This window comes from Hylobates moloch, unplaced genomic scaffold (genome assembly GCF_009828535.3).
Source record: "Hylobates moloch isolate HMO894 unplaced genomic scaffold, HMol_V3 SCAFFOLD_3156, whole genome shotgun sequence".
NCBI lineage: Eukaryota > Metazoa > Chordata > Mammalia > Primates > Hylobatidae > Hylobates > Hylobates moloch.
In genome coordinates this window covers 1-7,057 of record NW_026655431.1, presented here as the reverse complement: position 1 = coordinate 7,057, position 7,057 = coordinate 1, and the positions used below count along the sequence as shown (strand labels likewise).

The 7,057-nt window shown below is 36.9% G+C and overlaps 1 pseudogene; it reads left to right on the top strand.

Annotated features, from left to right (window-relative positions):
* The first annotated feature begins 4,936 nt into the window (after positions 1-4,936).
* LOC116464473 (GTP-binding protein SAR1a-like) lies at positions 4,937-5,542 on the top strand (annotated as a pseudogene).
* The last annotated feature ends 1,515 nt before the right edge of the window (positions 5,543-7,057 follow it).

Below are 7,057 nucleotides of genomic sequence, written 5' to 3'. Positions count from 1 at the left end.
ATTTATACTTCGGGGGGGCATTAGTAACTTAAATAACAAAAATAAGGTGAGTTGAGCTCTAAAATTTAAATCACCATCAATGTTCTAAAATGTTTTTATATTACTCATATCTACATTATTAATACCACCTAAATCAGACACTTAAATTTTCTCTGCCTTCGTAAGTGCATATCCAGAGCAAAGATATTATATATATAGTATATACAGATATTAAAATAATATATTTGCCTAATGTTTTTCAACTGCTTACTATACATACAGATTTTGCTATTTGCCGAGTATTCATTAGTGAATAAGACAATTTCTCCCCTCACAACCTTTGTAGTCTAGTGGGAGAAAGAAAACAAATAATAATACTAACCACGTAATTACAAGTTGTACTAAGTACTATAAAGTAAAATCGACAAGGCTTCCTGAATAAAATGGATGGGTGATTAGTTTAAACCAGGAAAGGTTCAAGGAAAGCTCTTCTAGGGAACTGTCATTTAGGCTCAAATCTGTAAGTGAAGTAGTAAATTCTTCAGAGTAGACAAAACAGCATGTACTAAGGCCTTGATCTGGCAGGAAGTATCATAACCACAAGTGTTCTTTTTATTGTCATCGTTTTATTTAATGTAGTTTACTATATTTTACATTTCTAATGTATTCTTAACATAATTTTTAAAGTTGCAAGTATAATACAGAACTTTAAATACCCTTTTCCAGAGTCACCATTCACTTACATTTGCCTTACTTTTATACATATATAATACATATAGTTTTCATATCTAATTTTTTCCAAACTTTTTATTACTACATACACTTTAGTGTGTAGTTGCTAAGGACATTAACTTACATACATAGCCAGTACAGTCATCAAAACTGGGACATTTGAGTCATATAATACTATTATGTAATCAATAGTTCATATTCAGATCTTGTTAATTATCTCCAAAATGTTCTGTATATTTTCACCCATTCAGGAGCCAATGATGCAACATTTCAGAAAAGTGTGTAAGGATAGTTTGTTTTAAAGTCGATGCTGTTAACTTTAGTCACTTGACTAACATGGTGTTCCCCAGATGTCATTATGCTTTTTTCCCTGAGAAGTTAATAAGTAATTTGTGGGAGGCAGCATAATTATGTAAATGTCTTAAACTTTCACCCACTAATTTTAACATCTATTAATAATTCTCCAATCCTAGTATCCCCTATTTATTAATTGATGTGCCATAAGAGTTTTCCCTTTTCCCCTTCATGTATTCACTTTTTTATATTTTTATCAGTATATACTCATAAATTTCTATTTTATATCACTATTTTACCTTTTTTTATTATAGCTTAAGTTCTGCGGTACATGTGCAGGAAGTGAAGGTTACATAGGTATACGTGTGCCATGGTGGTTTGCTGCACCCATCAACCTGTCATCCACATTACGTATTTCTCCTAACGCTATCCCTCCCCCAGCCCTCCACCCCCGACAGACCCCAGAGTGTGATTTTCCTCTCCCTGTTCCATGTGTTCTCATTGTTTAAGTCCCACTTATGAGTGAGAACGTGCGGTATTTGGTTTTCTGTACTTGTGTTTGCTGAGAATGATGGTTTCCAGCTTGAGCCTTGCTCTGTCGCCTGGGCTGGAGTATAGTGGGAGATCTCAGCTCACTGCCACTTCTGCCTCCCAGGTTCAAGCGATTCAGCTGCCTTAGCCTCCTGAGTAGCTGGGATTACAGGTGCCTGCCACCATGCCTAGCTAATTTTTGTATTTTAAGTAGAGACGGAGTTTCACTATGTTGGCCAGGCTGATCTCAAACTCCTAACCTCAGGTGATCCACCCGCCTCGGCCTCCCAAAGTACTGGAATTACAGGTGTGAGCCACTGCGCCCAGCGCACTATGTTACTTTATTTTGGTACTCAAATTGTCCCAGATGTGACCAATAGAAGCACTTCAAGCTCTACTAGTGTTTTTAATTCATAGATTATAGACATATTTTTTAACTCTACATTCATGCATTGCTCAATATAGATAGAATATTTTCTTATATTTCAGAGTTACTTACTCTCCATGGAGCCCTAATTTCAGACTTCCCCAAAGCAGATGAAGTTCCTTATGTCTTTGCCTAAGAGATCATGGTAATTTTTAAATTTCAGTTTTCTCCACTTCCCTATATTCTTACTCAATATGACATTTTTTGCGTAGTAGGGGTGGTGTATTAGGTAGAATTAGGTCTAACCATATGTGATGGAAAACCTAATGTGACAGTGCCTTCAACAAAACAGAAATTTATGTTTCTTTCACTTAAAATCAATCCAGAGGCAAAGATCCATGGCTGCCAAGTTGATTCTGCTGCATATGACTCTCTGGAATCCAGGCATTTGATGGCTCATGAGATAGTGACTCTCATTGTATTGTCCAAGCCAACAACTTTGCTGCAAAGAGGAAGACACCAAAAAGGAATGGCAAAGTGAACATGCCAACAATTGCTAATGGAAGGTTTCATAATGCTGCCACATTATATACTTCCATGTATGGCCCATTGGCCAAACCTCAGGCGCTTGCTCAAGCCTGGCTTCCTGGAAGGCTGGAAAGTCATCTTTTTTTTCGGAACCTCCACATACCTAGATAAAATTTCTATCAATGCTTAGAAGGAAAGACAGTTATAGTAGAACATCTAATAGTCTCATCCACAGTCCATCCCTTTAGCCTCATAAGGATTCCTACACATTCTCATTCATATATATTTATGACACAAAAAAGACAGGCCCAAAAGACACAGCCCCGAAGCCTCATCAAGTTATAGAATAGAGGGTCTCTGAGTGACACATACTCCTGTCTCAGTTCTGGGTATACATGCTCCAGTTATCTGGTGAACTGTAAACTAAAAAGCAAATGATTCTACCACATACACCATGCAATGGCAGAGAGGAAACTGGTTAGTCGGCCAAAAAAAAAAAAAAAAAAAATACAAAATAGAAAAGGTAGATATCATGCTCTACAGCAATTATAATGTAGTGATGGAGCAGATAACAAAGATTTCCTTTTCCAACAATAGAGTGTCTCTTAACTATCCCACAGAGAAGGCACAGAATATTTGGTTGATAATAATACAATGTATCAGGGTTTAAAATTCTGATTGCTAAATATTTGTTTTTAATTTCTCAACCATTTACAAAACATACCCATTCCCTTCCCAATAGTGGCCACTCAAAAGTGGTCCTGAGCAGCAGTATTAGATCTGAAGATGGTTATTTCATACTCCAGGGTTGTTTAATATATGCACAAATTATCTAATGTAGAATAATGAATAATAATGTAAATACCCCTCTTCATTTATTGCTTTTCTTTTTTAGTTGTGCTTCTCTATTTCCATTTGATTCATTAACCAGATCAACTGTGTAGTGAGAATTTATTATTCACTTTTCATTTCCACACCAGGTATGATGACACAAGGAAAGTAATATAATCAAAAAGTATAATGTTTTAAAATTAAAGCTATTAACAGGTAAATATATATACTGTATCCCTACATAAAGCTGAGGGTTACAGAGAATAAGTCAAATGTATTTATTAGCTTCAATAATTAATTGGGTGGGAGTGGATTTAGACAGAAAAGAAATAAAAGCAAAGGGTATACGTATATCAAATCATCACGCTGTACACCTTGAATATATACAATCTTTATTGTCAATTAAATATTGTTTTAAAAAATAAAGGACCAGAAGCTGAATATAGTTACAGAATGCAGCAAATGATGAAAACAAAAGTGGGAACGAAGAACAAGCCTGAGATGATCAGTGTGAACTTGGCTAGAAGGATTCCAGATTGTTAGATATCTGCTGCTAATTGTGAAGCACGGGTGAAAAAAGCAATTACTTTAAAAACAAGCCCATGGCCAAAAGTTTTCAGGACCCATATTTTCAAAATTCTAGATTCCATGATTTTTAATCATGTTTAAATAACATTAATGTATGTTAATATCTTCTTGACACAATGTTCTTATGGTTTAAATAAAATGAACTTCAATGTAGTCAATGGAAAGTAAAAAGTCTATACGGTGTTGGGCTATTGTGGAAGAAATTATTGAAGACTTCTTTTGTCTGTATATAGAACTAGGATTATGATGGCTCTAATGTAGCAGAAATCTAAAGAAATAATATCTTGAGAAAAAATAAATATAAATAAAATATAAATATAAATAAAAGAAAATTGGATCTCGGCACCTAAAATAATAATCTTAATTTCCCCCTTGTGATCCAAGGAAATTTTTATAAAATTGTTAAGGCAGATTCAGTTTCCTTGGCGTCTCTTAGTCCTGAGTCTATTATAAATAACAGGTGCCAAAATTTGTCATTTCATTTTATTATGGCAAGGAAGTTAGAGGGAAGCATACCCACTAAGGAATTGCTATAATGGCCCTTACCAAGAAATTTCAACTGTATTATCTGTACGGGGAACAAAGTTTCACAGCTTTATAGAGTGAGTGGCAACCCTATAAAGTACTTTTTTTTAAGTACCTTTAGAACAAGATCGTGTCCTTTGCAGGGACATGGATGGAGCTGGAAGCCATTATGCAGGAACCATTATGCAGAAAACCAAACCCTGCATGTTTTCACTCATGGAGTGATGAACTGAGCAATGAGAAAACATGGAGACGGGGAGAACAACACACAGTGGGGCCTGGCTGGGGGTGGAGAGGGGAGGGAGAACATCAGGAAACAGCTAATGCATGCTGAGCTTAATATATAGGTGATGGGTTGATAGGTGCAGCAAACCACCATGGCACACGTTTACTTATGTAACAAACCTACACATCCCGCACATATATCCGAGAACTTAAATAAATTTTTTTTAAAGTACCTTCCTTACCTCTAAAAAGTAGGTTTTCATATCTGGAAATATTTGGGGTGTGCTCTGAGGGAGGGCCTGGGCCACCCACCATTGCCGAAGGAGCCCTTCAGGCCATGGTAAGCATGAATAATGTCTTTCATCTTTGAGTGGATCTACAATGGCTTCAGCAGTGTGCTCCAGCTCCTAGGACTCTGCAAGAAATGTGGAAAACTTGTATTTTTGGGTTTGGACAACGCAGGCAAAACCACTCTTCTTCACATGCTCAAAGGTGACAGATTGGGTCAACATGTTCCAACACTACATCCGACATCAGAAAAGCTAATAATTGCTGGAATGACTTTTACAACTTTTGATCTTGGTGGACACAAGCAAGCATGTCAGGTTTGAAAAAATTATCTCCCAGCAATTAATGAGATTGTTTTTCTGGTGGATTCTGCAGATCATTCTGGCCTCATGGGATCTAAAGTTGAGCTTAATGCTTTAATGACTGATGAAATAATATTCAATGTGCCAATCCTTATCTTGGGTAAGAAAATAGAACAATGCAATCATTGAGAAAAACTCTGAGATATTTTGGCTTTCTGGACAGACCACAGGAAAGAGGAACACGGCCCTTTAGGAGCTGAACGCCCACCCCACAGAAGTGTTCATGTGCAGTGTGCTCAAGAGGCAAGGCTAGGGCGAGGGATTCTGCTGGCTCTCCCAATATATTGACTGATGTTTGGACAGTGAAAATAAGAGTTTTTCTTCTCTGGACTGATCCTATTCAAAGCTTCTTCATGGACTTTTCTAATAGAACAATGAAAGGTCTCCAATCATGTCTGGCATTGAGAAGCCAAGATTCTCTGTCAACTCTGTCATCAACCAGTGGTGAAATGTTCTCTTCTCCACACTGTTGGGGAGGTAATGCTGCCCCACATGCTGGTGCAGGTCAGTATCCTGGGGTTTGGAAGCTGGCAGGGCTTGCTGAGTAAAGCTGTGTGCCATCATGGGGCACCTGAAAAGAAAAACACATCTCAGCACTCTGGTTGATTTCAAAAGAAAGTGATTCTATTTTTAAAGAAAGTATTGTTAATATAATTGATACCCCTTCTAACTTTTTGAGTTAAAAATTTACTTAAGAGTTTTCCATTCTTTTTTTAAGTAATGAATGACATTTAGATACTGCGTAAAATTATGAACAGATACACATTGGAGGCCAGAGCTCATTTGGGTAAACTCACTCCTGCTGAGTTAGCAGGTTGGTGAGAGAAGCTCCCCTGAGCTCACCTGTCTAACTGCCTTGGAGAAGGTGGCATTACCTTGTGAACAGAGAACCAGAAAAGGGGCAGAATCCTGGCCTTGTAGTTGCGGCAGGTTTCCACTGTGGTAAGCTAGGGTCATTCCTTCTCAAGGAATGTGTAGCAGATCGTTCACTATTGAGCAGTTAATTACAGTGTAAGTTATTGTTATTATTCTTATTTATAAAGTTATAGGCTTCAGCCAGTCTTTACTTTTATACTTTGGTGAAATTTTATTTCCCTCTATAGCACCTTCCTTTTTCATTTTCAGTTATAAAAAGTAACTTTCACCTCATGAAAGAATTGAGAACACCTCTTATGTTGTCACATACTGCAGGTGTGTTACTTTTGCACAGATTCTAGAGGAAAATTTTTCTGAATAGGAAGACAGGACAAAGTTAACAGCTTAAGGGCTCTTAATTCTGTGAGTTGAGGACTTAAATGTATTATAGCACTTGTCTGAATGCAGGAAAAATTTACTCACTGGGCTTTAAAATTTCCATTTGCAGAATTTGGTCTCTATTGGATTTTTCCTGAGCTCTTTGTCTTATGTCTTATCTCCTTAGATATCTACATTGCTGTGCTTAAAGTAAAGGTTAACATCTGTAGCTTTTCCAGATGTGTTTGTGTGGAGTTTTTTAATATGAAATTGCCTTTCCCCATTGTAGAAATAAGCTGGGGGGAAACACTAACTCAAAAACTTTCTGTAGAGCTGTTCCTTTGGAAGCAGCATCACTTATTGGCAGTAAAGACTCAGGATAAAAGCAACAGCATCCCTACCACGGCGATGAGGATTGATTTTACAGCATTCCATTTTCTTAGTGTCACATGTGAAATTGGATTTTTATGATCTTAACCTAAATTCTACCCTTGTAGTAAAAGATCAAAAGATAAGATCTCCTAGGAAAAGACAGGAGATAGGAGATGAAAAGTTAGGAGGATATCTTTATTCT